This window comes from Elephas maximus, chromosome 21, assembly GCF_024166365.1.
Source record: "Elephas maximus indicus isolate mEleMax1 chromosome 21, mEleMax1 primary haplotype, whole genome shotgun sequence".
Classification (NCBI taxonomy): domain Eukaryota; kingdom Metazoa; phylum Chordata; class Mammalia; order Proboscidea; family Elephantidae; genus Elephas; species Elephas maximus.
The window spans coordinates 75,003,760-75,020,621 of NC_064839.1; the positions used below are offsets into that span (position 1 = coordinate 75,003,760).

The 16,862-nt window shown below is 37.8% G+C and overlaps 1 pseudogene; it reads right to left on the bottom strand.

The window, feature by feature from the left end:
- Positions 1-11,259, bottom strand: part of LOC126064654 (ras-related protein Rab-2B-like) — a 96,995-nt pseudogene extending 85,736 nt beyond the window's left edge.
- Positions 11,260-16,862: the final 5,603 nt, after the last annotated feature.

Sequence of the window (16,862 nt, forward strand, 5' to 3'; positions counted from 1 at the left end):
TTTGATGATGAATGCAACACCACTCCTCTTCAAGTTGTCATTCCCAGCATAGTAGACTATGTGATTGTCCAATTTAAAATGGCCAATACCCATCCATTTCAGCTCACTAATGCCTAGGATATCGTTGTTTATGCGTTCCATTTCATTTTTGATGATTTCCAATTTTCCTAGATTCATACTTTGTACATTCCAGGTTCCGATTATTAATGGATATTTGTAGCTTTTCTTTTCATTTTGAGTCATGCCACATCAGCAAATGAAAGTCAAGAAAACTTGACTCCATCCACATCATTAAGGTTGACTCTACTTTGAGGAGGCAGCTCTTCCCCAGTCATCTTTTGAGTGCCTTCCAACCTGGGGGGCTCACCTTTCAGCACTATATCAGACAGTGTTCCGCTGGTATTCGTAAGGTTTTCACTTGCTAATGCTTTTCAGAAGTAGACTGCTACGTCTTTCTTCCTAGTCTGTCCAGGAATTGATGGAATATCAATTGAGATGTTTCAACAAACAGATGTAGCACTGGAGGTGCTCACTCATCTATGCCAAGAAATATGGAAGACAGCTTCCTGGCCAACTGACTGGAAGAAATCCATATTTAACCCTATTCCCAACAAAGGTGATCCAACCAAATGTGGAAATTATAGAACAATATCATTAATATCACACGCAAGCAAAATTTTGCTGAAGATGACTCAAAAATGGCTGCAGCAGTATATTGACAGGGAACTGCCAGAAATTCAGGCCAGTTTCAGAAGAGGACATGGAACCAAGGTTATCATTGCTGGTGTCAGATGGATCCTGGCTGAAAGCAGAGAATACCAGAAGGATGTTTACCTGTGTTTTATTGACTATGCAAAGGGACTAAACTGTGTGGATCATAACAAATTATGAATAACATTGTGAATAATGGGAATTCCAGAACACTTAATTGTGCTCATGAGGAACCTTTACATAGATCAAGAGGCAGTTGTTCGGACAGAACAAGGGGATACTGATTGGTTTAAAGTCAGGAAAGGTGTGAGTCAGGGTTGTTTTCTTTCACCATACCTATTCAATATGTATGCTGAGCAGATAATCCGAGAAGCTGGACTATATGAAGAAGAATGGGGCATCAGGTTTGGAGGAAGACTCAATAATAACTGGCGTTATGTGGATGACACAACCTTGCTTGCTCAAACTGAAGAGGATTTGAAGCACTCACTAATGAAGATCAAAGACCACAGCCTTCAGTTTGGATTGCACCTGAACATAAGGAAAACAAAAATCCTCACAACTGGACCAATGAGCAACATCATGATAAATGGAGAAAAGATTGAAGTTGTCAAGGATTTCATTTTACTTGGATCCACAATCAACAGCTGGGAAAGCAGGAGTCAAAAAATCAAAAGACGCATTGCATTGGGTAAATCTGCTGCAAAGGACCTCTTTAAAGTTTTGAAAAGCAAAGATGTCACCTTGAAGACTAAGGTGCGCCTGATCCAAGCCGTTCAATCGCATCATATGCATGTGAACACTTGACAATGAATAAGGAAGACTGAAGAATTGATGCCTTTGAATTGTGGCATTGGCAAAGAATGTTGAATATGCCATTGACTGCCAAAAGAATGAACAAATCTGTCTTAAAAGAGGTACAGCTAGAATGCTCCTTAGAAGCAAGGATGGCGACACAGTGTCTTACACACTTTGGACATGTTGTCAGGAGGGATGAGTCCCTGGAGAAGGACATCATGCTTGGCAGAGTACAGGGTCAGTGGAAAAGAGGAAGACCCTCAACAAGGTGGATTGATACAGTGGCTGCAACAATGAGCTCAAACATAACAACGATTGTAAGGATGGCTCAGGACTGAGCAGTGTTTCGTTCTGTTGTGCATAGGGTCACTATGAGTCAGAACTGACTCAACGGCACCTAACAACAACAACAAAGAGGTCTTTGGCAGCAGACTTGCCCAATGCAGTATGTCATTTGATTTCTTGACTACTGCTTCCGTGAATGTTGAATGTGGATCCAAATCAAATGAAATCCTTAACAACTTCAACCTTTCTCTTGTTATAAGATGTTGCTTATTGGTCCAGTTGTGAGAATTTTTGTTTTCTTCATGTTGAGGTGTAATCCATACTGAAAGCTGTAGTCTTTGATCTTCATCAGTAAGTGCTTCAAGCCCTCTTCACTTTCACCAAACAAGGTTGTGCTATCTTATATCTCGGGTTGTTAATAAGTCTTTCTCCAATCCCAATGAGGTATTCTTCATCATACAGTTCTGCTTCTCAGATTACTTGCTCAGCATATAGACTGAATAAATATGTTGAAAGCATACAACCCTGATGCACTCTTTTCTGATTTTAAACCACATAGACTGAATAAATATGTTGAAAGCATACAACCCTGATGCACTCTTTTCTGATTTTAAACCACACAGTATCCCCTTGTTTTTGAAGCACTGCTTCTTGTTCTATGTACAAGTTCCTCATGAACACAATTAAGTGTTCTGAAATTTTCATTCTTTGCAATGTTATCCATAATTTGCTATGATCCACACAGTCTAATGTTTTTGCGTAATCAATAAAAACTAGGTAAACTTCTTTCCCGTATTCACTAGTTTCAGCCAAGATCCGTTTAACATCAGCGATGATATCATGATATCCCTTGTTACATATCCTCTTCTAAATATGTCTTAAATTTCTGGCAGTTCCCTGTCAATGTACTGCTGCAACAATTTTGGAATTATCTTCAGCAAAATTTTACTTGCGTGTGATAATAATGATATTGTATTGGATCACATTTCTTTGAAATGTGCACAAATATAGAACTTTTTCAGTCAATTGGCAAGGTGGCTTTCTTCCTAATTTCTTGGCATAAGTGAGTGAGCACTACCCGTGTTGCATCCGTTTGTTGAAACATTTCAATTGGTATTCAGCACCATGGGTTCTTCATTACGTGCTACCTCCTGAAATGGTTGAACATCTACCAATTCTTTTGGTACAGTGACTGTGTATATTATTTCCATCATTTTTTGATGCTTCCTGTGGGATTCAATATTTTGCCAGTAGAATCAATTCTTGAATATTGCAACTCGAGGCTTGATTTTTTTCTTTTTTTAGTTGTTTTGGCTTGAGAAATGCCTTGAATGTTCTCTCCTTTTTATTTTCTAACTTCAGGTCTTTGCACATGTCTTGTGACCTGCCCTTTGAAGTCTTCTGTTCAGCTCTTTTATATGATCATGTCTTCTATTCACTTTAGCTACTCTCCATTCAATAATAAGTTTCAGAGTATCTTCTGACATCCATTTTGGTCTTTCATTTCTTTACTGTCTTTTTAATGACCTGTTGTTTTCTCCGTGTATGATATCCTTGATGTCATCTCACAACTTAAACGATCTTCTGTCATTGGCATTCAATGGGTCAAATCTACTCTTCAGATGGTCTTTAAATTCAGGTGGGATGTACTCAAGGTTGTACTTTGGCTCTCGTGGACTTGTAGTTTTCTTCAACTTGCATATGAGCAACTGATGGTCTATTCTGTAGTCAGTCCCTGGCCTTGTTCTCACTGATGATATTGAGTTTCTCCATTGTCTCTTTCCACACATTTATGATTCCTGCATATTCCATCTGGTGAGGTCCACTTGTATAGTCATCATATATGTTGTTGAAAAAAATTATTATTGATGAATAAGTTGTTGGTCCTGCAAAATTCTGTCATGAAGTCTCCAGCATCATTTCTGTCACCAAGGCTATATTTTTCAAAGACCAATGCTTCTTCTTTGTTTCCCATCTTTGCATTTCAATCCCCAATAATTATTAATGCATCTTGGTTGCATGTTTGATCAATTGCAGAGGTTGGTAAAAATCTTCAATTTCATTTTTGGCATTAGCAATTAGTATATAAATTTGGCTGATAGTCATATTTTCTGGTCTTCCTTGCAGGCATATGGATATTATCCTATCAATGACAGCATTTTACTTCAGGATTGATTTTGAAATGTTTTTTGACAATGAACGTGATACCTTTCTTCAGTTTGTCATTTCCAGCATAATAGTCCATGTGATTGCTGATTCAAAATGGCCAATACCAGTCTATTTCAGCTCAGTAATGCCTATGATAGTGAAATTTATTCGTTCCATTTCACTTTTGATGACTTCTAATTTTTCTAGATTCATAATTTGTACATTCCATGTTCCAATTATTAATGGATATTTGCCTGTTTCTTTTTATTTCGAGTTGTGCCACATCAGAAAATGAAGTCCCTGAAAGCTCTACTCCATCAATGTCATTAAGGCTGACACTACTTAGAGGAGGAAGCACTTTCCCATCATATTTTCAGTGACTTCCAACCCGAAAGGCTCATCTTCAGGCACTATGTCAGTGTTCTGGTGCTATTCATAAGGTTTTCACTGGCCTTTTATTTTTTTTCTTTTAATAAGTAGATCACCAGGTCCTTATTCCTGGTCTGTTTTAGTCTTGAATTTCCACTGAAGCCTATCTACCATAGGTGATCCTGCTGATGTTTGAAACACCAGTGGCATAGCTTCCAGCATCACAGCAACAAGCAAGGCACCACAGTATGACAAACTGACAGATGAGTGACGGAGACATTAGCATACATGCTTTCAAATATTATATTGATTATACCCTCACCTACGGGTTAATATCGATATTTTACATATGAGGAAAGTGAAGTTGAAACAGATAAAATAACATAATCCTTCCATAGAATGTGCATTGGTATAAACGGAGACCAGTTTTTTGAAATAAAGGGGAACACGTAACTAGATAAATGGGAACATTGAATTTAGAGGAGTGGGAAAAAACTGATCAAACCTCAAGACACATGTATTAATAAAATGTTAGCTGTATGTTTCTTATTTAAGTATTTTGTACATTGTGAGCTATGTGTATAAAGAGCACCAAGGCCCAACTGACTTAAAAATAATGAATAGTCTTCTAAACTTAGTCTGCTTCACCATTTCACCAGACATAGTTATTAATGGTTTAGAAAAACACACCTTGCCATGGTTCATAGCAAAGAGGCAAAGACTTGACTTGCACCTCCAAAGCTGACATGCCACTGCACTACTAACGGAGCCACTGAGGCCATTTAAGCTATACTGTATGGGCATTTACAGCGGAGGGCATAATAGAATGTTAAACCTTCACATTTTAATATATTTAATTTGGCACAGTGGGTACTATGCTTTGTGAACTGTTAATCTTTTAAACCAATACAGCAAAATGTCAGTGTCTTCATTTAGAGAGTATAATAGGCTTATATCCTGAAACAATAAAGTTATAATAGCCTGTCTGTTGCTTGGTGGAGCTATACAATTTCAGCATGAACAAGTTGTTTCCTGCCCTACTTTTACTCAAGGTTCTTTAAACATGTCCTTCCTTTCCTATTAGGAATGTTAACAACATTTCTCACTGTTTGCTGTAAAATCAACTGTAGCCTAGATGAACTTATCATTAAAGTATAATTCACTTTAATTTTTCCAATATTCGTATAATTTGAAGCTAAGCCTTTTTATTTGTAATATGGACAAAATGTGGGCCTGGTTTTTAGTGCAATATAGATGGGTTTTTTTGAAGAGACAAAAGTAAGATTTGTAAAAATTTTACACTGTCCGTGTAAATACAGAAATGTGCAGGAATGTTCAGACGCTGAAGACAATTGATACAAATTCCATATTTTCATCAATAGTAATATTCATCTCCATTCGTCAGTAGGAGAGACAAATCTATTCTATCTGACCACTTTATTTTCTAATAGATTTAATTTGTATTCCATAGAGGTTATATTATTAAAAATAAATTAACAGCTCATTTATCAGAATATCTCATTTCCAAAAATTCTACAATTCTATCACCCATTCCAAGCCATTACATATTCTGTTTAGAGCTTTCATTGCTATTATTTGTTACACGAAAACAACTGAGGTTAATTTTGTAGATAAGAAACTTACTTTCTCACATTCAAAGGACTGAGCTCGATGTTGCACACACCTTTGTTTCACTGCACGTTTTAAATGGGGTAAATATATAAGTACCAAAACATTTGCCATTTGAACCTTTTTTACTTGTACAACTCAGTGACATTAATTTTGTTCACGCGTTACCACTATCCATTTCCAGATTTTCCATCACCCTTAACAGAAGCTCGGTGTCCCCTAAGCGTCGAGTTCTCCTTCCCGCCCCCTTTTGCCCACCCCTGGTAATCACTAACAAGCTTTGCTTTATAATTTTACTTGTAGCATTTCTGACCTTTTTATGAATATGATTGAAAAGGACTAATTTTGATGTGGGACAGTAACCAGTTATTATCTTCAGATAAATATTTGCAGACTAAATAATGCGTGATTCTACAGGTAAGCACTATTGAGCTCATTTTAGAAAGAATTTTATAAAATTAGTCCATTGCCCAGCCTATGCTGTAGGAAATAGAATGTTTACTCTGTATATTGCTAAATTAAGAGTGAATTTAGAATGTGCTTCTCTTTATATAGGCCCAACTCATCACTTTAAAACTCTTCAGAACTCTTGCCTTGGTGCCAGACATTGAACTGAACTTCCCTAGGATTCTTTATATGTACTAGCCTATCTACCATTTTTTATATTTTTTTCTCAGATTTCATTTCAGTTTTGATGATTCTTTAGGATTCTTCTTTACCATGTATAAATTAACATTAACTCAAACCAAACCCATTGTCATTGAGTTGATTCTGACTCATAGTGAACCTATAGGACAGAGTAGAACCGCCCCATAGAGTTTCCGAGGCCATAATCTTTACTGCCACATCTTTGTCCCACAGAGTGGTTGGTGGGTTCAAACTGCCAACCTTTTGGTTAGCAGCCCAGCACTTTAGCCACTGTGCCACCAGGGCTCCTTCATATTAACATTAACCCATTGCCATCAAGTCAATTCTGACTCATAGAGACCCTATAGGATAGAGTAGAACTTCCCCATAGAGTTTCCAAGGAACGCCTGGTGGACTTGAACAGTTGACCTCTTGGTTAGCAGCCGTAGCACTTAAACACTATGCCACCAATGTTTCCTATATTAACATTAGGGATGCATGTATTTTAAACATACATAGATACATACACACATTGCCCTTACACTGACTATTAATCCTTAAACTTATTGACAGTATAAGATCTTCCTCTTCCTCTGTTGCCATTGAATCTATTCAGACTCATAGTGACCCTATGGGACAGGGTAGAACTGCCCCATAGGGTTTCCAAGGAGTACTTGGTGGATTCAAACTGCAGATCTTTTGGTTAGCAGCTGAGCTCTTAACCACTGCACCAGCAGAGCTCTGTGAACATAATAGCTTAATCCTTTAGACTGTACTATTAACTAAAGATAATTAAATGCTCTTTTAGCACTTGCTATAATAAAGTGATTTGAATTTATCAGTTTAAATCATTCAAGCCTTATTAAGATAGTAGTAAAATTCCATTTATCTGTTGTAAAACTTTAGGGATGTTTGGAGGAAAAATAATTCATTTATTATATCCTATAATAAAGATTTTAATTTTTTCCTGAGTAGTCCAAAATTAACTTACAACACCAAAAATATTATGTTAATTTCTAAAGAACACACATAATTTTATTTATTTTGTTTCATGTTAAGTAGAAAATGACATGTTTCAACTATATTGTGGTGGAGAATAAAGCTTGTAAATGTATCAGATATTTATTCTAGTGTGACTTTTTTCCCAAGTTGAAATACTTCCAATGAGATTGGTACTATATATCGAAAAAAGGGCTGGACTGATTCCAAGTGTGTGTGTGTGAACAACAACAAAAAAAAAACCAAACCCAGTGCTGTTGAGTGGATTCCGACTCATAGCAACCCTGTAGGACAGAGTAGAACTGCCCCATAGAGTTTCCAAGGAGCACGAGGGGGATTCGAACTGTCAACCTTTGGTTAGCAGTGGTAGCACTTAACCACTGCACCACCAGGGTTTCCCGTGTGTGTGAGTGTGTGTAATTTCTTCGATGCTTTTGAATACCCCTAAGATTTCTAAGAGGCGTTAATGACGGGGATGGCACCTACTAGGAACAGAGTGACAGTGGACAGCGTGTCCTTGAGTAAAGGAGGATGACCTCTCTGAGCTTCAAGTTTCTCTCCTGTTACGTAGGAATGATGTTACTTCCCTTATAGACCTGCCATAAGTGATAAATTTAAAATATATGAAGAGCCTTTCACAATGCATATTTCAATGGATGCTCAACAAATGGTAGCTTTCATCACTAAAAGGAAACAGCTGGTCAATATATGGATTCTCTAGCCAAATTATTCTTCTGTCACTTAGTAATTTGTCTTTTTAAAGGTAATTAACTTCTCTGATCCCAGGGTTTCTCTTCTACATGAAGGAGACAAAACTTGCCTCCCGTAACTAGGAATATGTGTGTGTGTGTGTGTGTGTGTATATACCCACTGCTGTCGAGTCCTCTGGAACACACAAAAAAATGGAAACATTTCTCATATAAATATAAATATGAGAAATGTTCCCATTTTTTTTTGTGTGTGTTCCAGATGATACAGTCTTTAGATATTAAAAGAAAATCAAGTAATCAGGAGTGTTTGGAAAGAGTAGGCTTGAACAAGAATCTGGAAAGGGGATTGAGAAAAAAATGTAAAAATACAATTATTGGGAATATTACAAGTGTTATTACTGCATTCTAGGAAGTAATAATACATTTTAGAATTGAAGCAGGTATAGGATAGCCAATGTGTAACAATAGGAGCTGGGGACTATGAAAAGAGCTGGATACTGAGTGTGCTGGATGAAGGTGAGAAGGATATGAGGTTAGATAGAAGAGATGATTGATAAGGGAGCTGTCACCTGTTACACAGGGTGATGGTGCAACCGTGCATCTAGAATGGCTCTAACTGCCTGGAAAGAGTGAGAGCTAATGGTACGTAAAGAAGCAGTGCTACTATTATGGCAGATGATGAAGGAAGGAATCCAGAAGGGTGGACTGTAATGGATGCTGTGATGTGTTGCCCAGATTCTCACTTTAGAACTTAAGCCCTCATTCCCCAAGAAGCGGGGAGTGCTGGAGTCTGATTACTCTTATTTAAGTCCCTCTCTTGGAATGGCCCTCTGAGGTGTAGAGTAAATATCCTCACCCATGCATTTTCTATTTCGTTGGGAGCAGCCTCCACCCAGTGTTTGTTTGATTTAGATAGATGATGTAAGGACCTGTGAGCCAGTTCTCAAGATAGGCCAATTGGAAAGAGACATCCCAAGTCCAGAGCTCCTCATAGGGTCTGCTGAGGCCTTTGCTGTGATTGTATTGCATTCAATTCCTTTTCTTCAAATCCTACTTCTTTCACTTACCAACAGACTTAGCTTTCTTTTTTTTTTTTGCATTTTTTTATTTTAATTGTGCTTTAAGTGAAAGTTTACAAATCAAGTCAGTCTCTCACTCAAAAACTTATATACACCTTGTTACATACTCCCCATTACTCTACCCCTAATGAGACAGCCTGCTCCTTCCCTCCACTCTCCCTTTTTGTGTCCATTTTGTCAGCTTCTAACCCCCTCTACCGTCTCATCTACTCTCCAGGGAGAAGAGGCCAACATCGTCTATACTGTCCACCTGATCCAAGAAGCTCACTCCTCACCAGCATCCCTCTCCAACCCATTGTCCAGTCCAATCCCTGTCTGAAGAGTTGGCTTTGGGAATGGTTCCTGTCCTAGGCCAACAGAAGGTCTGGGGCCATGACTACTGGGATCCTTCTAATCTCAATCAGACCATTAGGCCTGGTCTTTTTATGAGAATTTGGGATCTGCATCCCACTGCTCTTCTGCTCCCTCAGGGGTTCTCCCTTGTGTTCCCCGTCAGGGCAGTCATTGGTTGTTGCCAGGTACTGTCTGGTTCTTCTGGTCTCAGGCTGATGCAGTCTCTGGTTTATGTGGCCCTTTCTGTCTCTTGGGCTCCTAATTACCTTGTATCCTTTGTGTTCTTCATTCTCCTTTGATCCAGGTGGGTTGAGACTCATTGATGCATCTTAGATGGCTGCTTGCTAGAGTTTAAGACCCCAGACTCCTCTCTCCAAGGTGGGATGCAGAATGTTTTCTTAATAGATTTTATTATGCCAATTGACTTAGATGTCCCCTGAAACCATGGTCCCCAAACCCCTGCCTCTGTTACGCTGGCCTTCGAAGCATTCAGTTTATTCAGGAAACTTCTTTGCTTTTGGTTTAATCCAGTTGCGTTGACCTCACCTGTATAGCGTGTTGTCTTTCCCATCACCTAAAGTAGTTCTTATCCACTAATTAGTGAATACCCCTCTTCCACTCTCTCTCCCTCTCCCCTCTCGTAACCATCAAAGAATATTTCCTTCTCAGTTTAAACTATTTCTCCAGTTCTTATAATAGTGGTCTTATATAATATTTGTCCTTTTGTAACTGACTAATTTCACTCAGCATAATGCCAGACTTAGATTTTGAGGCCACTCACTGTGAACGCCCTGCACTCCAATTCTGTCTTAACATCAGCATTTAATATCACTATTTAATGAATAACTGAAATAAATTGAATTCAAATTATTTCATTGGCTATTTTTCAAAACTCAGAACTCAATTTTCTCTGGAAATACAAAAATATAGGACTATTCTCTTAAATAGAGCACAAAATTTAGTTACAACTCAGGGTATAATAAAACAAAACAAAACAGTTGATTCCAACTCATGGCAACCCCATGTATTTCAGTGTAGAATTGTGTTCCAAAAGCTTTTTGATAGCTGTGATCTTTCAGAAGTAGATAGCCTTGCCGTTTCTCCAAGGCACCTCTGCGCAGATTCAAACTGCCAAACATTTTGGTTCATAACTGAGAGCTAAACCATTTGTACCATTCAGAGACCATAGTATAAAAATCATTCCAAATAGCTCGTAATCCACCCCCACTGTTTCTTTTCTAACTTTTCTATCAATGATCCTTCACTAATATCTGACAGTTATAAGCCAAATAATTTCTTTGCATCTTTCTTTTGCTTCACTTCCACTATTTTACTGCTTAGTAACATTGTTACAATTCATTTCCAAAATATTTTCTGATTCTTGCATTTCTTTGTAATTACAATTAGTTTATACCTTCATTTTTCTGCTTCTTGGCTCCTGTTAGAGACTCCTTGACACCTGCCCAGCTAATTTTGTGTGGTTTCTTCCCTACCTTTCTTTCCCACATGGCATGCATATTTTCTTCTAGTAGTTTGGTTTGAAAGACTGAACTGGAAGTCTCAAGCGCCATGTTGCCAAATACCAACTGTGCACACCTGTATCTGTTCCCTAATGTATTTTAACCTCAGTTTCCACAAGTGCTAAATGGCAACAACAGCAATAACAAGAATAATAAATCTCTCAGTGAGACAGTATATAAGAAATACCTTCGCATCATTCCTGGCATGTCACCCTGTTCAGTTTTTAGTTTTTTTCTTGTTTTTAAGGTTCTTGAGTGTTTATCGGCTTTGTGTTTTAGCCAGCATTGATTTCCAATTGTTTCTGTTCCAAATTGAAAATAATTTAATTGAAAACAAATCTCATTTAATCCTCCCAATGGTGCATTATAAATTTACTATGACAGTCTAAACTTTCCTATGATAAAAAAAAAAAAAAAAAAAAAAAATTGCCATTTCAATTAGTGTTGGGTTATAAAACAATCCTAAACTTTTATTGATTGATCTTAGTTATTAGTACTGGGAATATGTCTTTTAGGAACTAATATACTATCCATTAACATATTGTTTTTTATCCTCTCACTATTTCTTTATATACAAAAAAGAAGGAGAAGGAGAAGGAGGGAAAGGGAGAAGAAGAAGAAAAGGGAAAAAGAAAGAAGAAGGACTGTTCCTGTTCTCCTCTTCCTTATTATGGCTCCAGCTGTCTAGCTTCTGGCCCACCAGCGTGATTTCATGAGGCAGTGTGGTTTCATCAAAGAACTAAAAGACTTAAAGTCTCCAGATCAAGGTTTCATAAAACAGCCTCAGAGAACTACCTCTCCAGTCCTAACTGCTACTGTGTCTAGAAGCATCAGCCAAGCAGGAGTCAAGAAGGGCTGTCTGCTGTTCCCTGGTTGCACCCCACACTTCTGTGATTCCGTGCTTTGTAAATGCTGATTCTCTGATCAAAAGTCCTCGTTCTCCAATCCTTTCAAACCCATTTTATATGGCACCATTGCCATGAAACGTTTCCTTATTGTCCCAACTAAATAAAATCTACACTTTAAAAGCTCTAAAAAGCATTTAATGTTCTTTGTCATTTATAGTGTCATTCACTTATTGCATTTGATTGTGTCCTCATTTCATGTCATAGTAAGCTAGATTGAACTCAAGATAGCAAATCACTTCATCTCATTTCTTTGAACCCTCCATAATTTGGTAGTTCCTTCGCTATAATTGAAGCAAAGTGAGGGTCCACTGAACTTAATCCATTAAGTAATATCCTCCATGATTTTCTTTTCTTTATCTTTGTGTTATCTCTGAACAATAAGAGGAGGAGAGCCTAGAAAATCTGACCTTGGCTGATATGTAGGAAACATCCTTCGAGTGTTCCTATATGTGGCTGCCCACTGAACGGTCTGCTAGGAAGAAGTTTAAGGCACCAGAGGGGCTAAGCAGAAAAATTAGATACTGTATTGCTAATAAAGCTCTATGGTATAATGCCTATTGGCTTCACAGCAAATAAGCAGGGATTAAGTAGACTTTTCTGGGTTCAGAGGTCTATTTAAAATTTTAGATTTTAGCATGCTATGAGCTTTCCAACTTCCAAGGTCTTTTGCACTGTAATTTTGCAAATATTAATTATTCTGAACTTATTCTTGTAATTTGTATTTTTACATCTGCTATATTCTTTTGATTCATTGCTTTGATCTTATTTTAGATTCAGCAATCAATTTTGGTTGAGGTCCTGATCATTCCCGTTAATTTAGGTGAACTACAAGATATAAAATTATTATAAGTAAAATCTCCTCACATTTTCACAGTGGTAGGGGTCAGGGAGAGTTCTTACATGAAATATTTAAGAAACATCTGACTCTAACCCAACCAGCATGTGGGGAAGACACATTTTTCCTTGGACTATTTTCACATCAAAGGTAGCCCTAAAGTGAAGGATAGTCATTAAAAGCCAAATTACTGAAAGGCTATCTGGTTAGTGCACTTCAACACACTTCAGCGGACTGAAATAATTTGCTGTCTGAAGTGTGATCCAGAATCACACATGTCAATTACTATGTTGTCTGTGGTATTAAAAATGTATGCAGCTGGAGGCTTTAATTATATGAGACTTGGAAGTGCTTTGGCGTTTACTTTTTGAAAATGTCACCTTTTCAGAAATCCAAGGGAAAACATCTGTAAAATGCAGAGTGCCTTTTCCAGTTGCCTATTGTTGAAAGGCAGAACAACACCAGAGAGGTATAAAGTGAACAGAAAATATGGTCTTGTATGAATTGTGATTGGTGCGTGCTCACACTGATTGCCTGGGAAAGTGTGAATTTTAAATAGGATGTCTGTAATCCACACCCCATCTTGTTAGAACAAATGCGATTGGGTATGTTTTCTTTGGGCCCCTATGAGAAGCTAAGGATTCTAAAACGATATTTTTCAAGAAAACTTTTGGATTTGTTATTCACAAATAGGGCGTACTTATTTTGCTTTCTTATTAATAAAGGCCAGCAAAATAAAAACTAACATGATATGCATGTTTATAAGTCTACATAAATGAATATCACCAACTTTTTCATCATTGTGTCATATTTTCCACAAGATATTTTTATTGTAAAATTAATATTTCTCAATAACTTCTGTAAAGCTACATGAGTTGCCTCTTAGAATATCACTAAGAGTTAAAGAATCATGGGAACCTATTAAAAAACAGGACTTGAAAAACCATTAAATCTACCATCCCTTAAGATAAAAATAAGTCCCAGTGACACAAAGTGCTTTCATTTCTTAGGGAACAGATAATATTTAGAACCATTTATTTTGTTTTCAAGGTAACAAAGATAGGGTGATAGTTATCAGCTACAGATTATAGAATTCCTAAAATACATAGTTTTTATAATATCTGTGTTTTTTGGGGGGCGGGGGGAAATCTGGTTTTCCTGACCGGTATTTGCTGGACTTTTCTTCCTCTTTTTTTTTCCCCCAGAATTCCTGCGCTCAGCAGAGCTCTTCACAGCCCCGGAGGAAGCAGGCAGCCCGCTGTTGGAGTGATTCACTGACCTGATGGTTTGTAAATGATTTTTATCCCTAAAAACGAGCCGGGGTTGAGTTTTGTTCAGAATTGAAGAGGGAGTTGGGATCAATTTCCTCTTCTAGTGGCAGGGAGAAAATCAAATGTATCTCTGGTTAAAGAAAAAGGCAGTGTGAGTTTTGGAACTCGTCCTATTACCAACAAAATGTCTTAGGGGATTTGGAATGAAGGCGTGAGTGGAAAAAAAAAAAAAAAAAAAGACCTCATTTTCTAAATGGCTTTTCAAGTAACAGTTGTTAGGTAGAATCCTTGAAAGGTCCACCAAGCAGGTAGGATATTGATATTCTTTAAGCGACAACGAGGTGCAACAGTCTTTATAAGTATAAATGCAGGCATTGGCGAACATTCTTTTCATTATTTCAGTTTTTTTTTTTAATAAAATATGAAAATATGCAGTTATTTTTAACTGGAAATGTACCTAATGTAGCATTAATTATCACTTTCCCCTAACGGTCCGTGCCTCACTGTTCCTTGGGTTGCACATATGTTTGGAGATCACTGAGGTCAGGAATTGGGGTCCCCAGATAAGGACCGAGACTTCGATTAGACCGCCCTGTGATGCTTGTGCTTCGCGCTCTCTTCGCGCTCTCTTCACAGTAGCTCCCTCGAACCAAACACATACTTCATATGCTGTGAACAATTTCAGAGGTAAAGAAAACTCTCGTTCTCCAGAAAACTTTAAACTGGAGTTCTAAAAGCTGACACTTTAGCGATTTTCCTTAACCGCCCTGCCTGTCCTGCAGAAGTTGCCGTTATTTGACGTTGTGGCCTTAGGCTACAGCAATAGCGCTCGATTCTCAGAGGCCTGGTCACAACCTGGAACAAGCTTCTGTATGGACGACTGAAGGGTGCCTGAGGAAGCAAAGGGGTAGGTCAGTGAGTGGACGGGGATCATATGGCGTGCCATAGCTGCGGAGTGGCTTTATTGTACAAATACTCGTCACCCGTGTATTTATGGAAAGGGGTCCCCAGGTGGTGCAACTGGCTAACAATAATACCCTTGGCTGCTAACGAAAAGTTGAAAGCTCCAGTGCACCCAGAGGAGCCTCAGAAAAAAAGGCCTGGAGATCTATTTCAGAAGGATCAGCCACTGAAAACTGAAGGAAGCATAGTTCTACCCTGGTACGCCTGGGGTCACCATGCGTCAGATTGGACTGTACGGCATTTTTTTTTTTTTTAGTGTGAAGCATAATGTTCAAGGTTTGAAGCACCATCAAGAACACTGAAGACTGGAAAAATGGGATCTTATTATTTGTTTTTCCTACACATTGCTGCATTTGCCTGAATATTTTGGGTTAGTGTTTTCAAAAGACTTTTACTGAGGAGTACTACGTATATTTTTTGAATCATACTACTTAGTAGATAAAATGACTCTTGAAGCTCATGTTTTTCTAGACCTTCTATCTAATGTAAACTCAATCAATTGAGAAATATCCCAAGGTGATTTAGCAAGTTATTGGCCAAGTTGTACGCTTGTCTTCAGTTCTAAGATTCTTTCTGCTGTATCAGGTTGTATCTGGTAAAAATGAAAGTGATTGTTTAAGAGGGTGGAGTGGTTATACTCAGACAAATCCCTAAAATGTTAAATAATAAAGAAAAACATGACTTTACCACTCTCTTCAGAAATCTTAGTTCATATATTGTTCAGTTCCAGTCACAGTTATGCTGTACGATTAAAGGACAACGCTGGGGCAGACAACGCCTGGCTCTCCATCCTCCCTGTACAGCATGGTGTCTGTGCTGTGAAACTGACTGGGGCCAGGAGACCCGTTTGTATTTCTGTTAGTCCATTGATTAGATGTTTGTTCTGAAACCAGGCACTGAACCTCTGGGGGACCCGCTTTACTTACATGCGAAATGAGGGCCATGCCACTTCCTTCCTTGCCTTAGAGGCTTCTTGTGAGTTGAATATTACTCAAAACTATTGTATAAGTATAAAGTAATGTTTTAAATTAGAAAAATCATAGGATAACAAATTACTTAGTATAATCAATTATCAGGATGATCTCCTCAGCAGAAAGAAGCTATACTCCATTCTGCTGTGTATAGGGCCTCTGATACCTGCTCCCTGACTGAGATAGCTAACGCAATTGGATATGTACCCCTTCGGAAAGCATTTTATTTTTCTTTCTTTCTGATGTCAAGTTTTAGGTATGTGATATAGCATGACTCAAGCATTTTAGAGGCAAAGTCAACTGACCAAATCATTAAGTAGTTCCCTAAAAACAAATGTCTTCTCATTTTTGGATCAATTGTCTATATTGAGATTACAGATAACCAACAAAGCTTGAGCTTCTACTACCACATTTTCAGTTATAATTTGTCCTATCACAGAAGTGTGCATTTTAAACTTGATTTAGGGCTGGCCTCTGGCATGACTTCTATTCTTTACTGACTTCAACCCAAGTAATATCTCCTTAGAACTAATACAGCCTTCATACATTTTAATGGTTTCTACTAAATATATTAAGCCTTTATCACCAAAAAAAAAAAAAAGTCTAGGAAAAAAATAAAAATGCTTCTGAAAGAGTATGTATCTTCCCCACGAACCCCAGCCCCTATTAATGTTGCAATGCCATTCCTTCACATTTATATAGCACA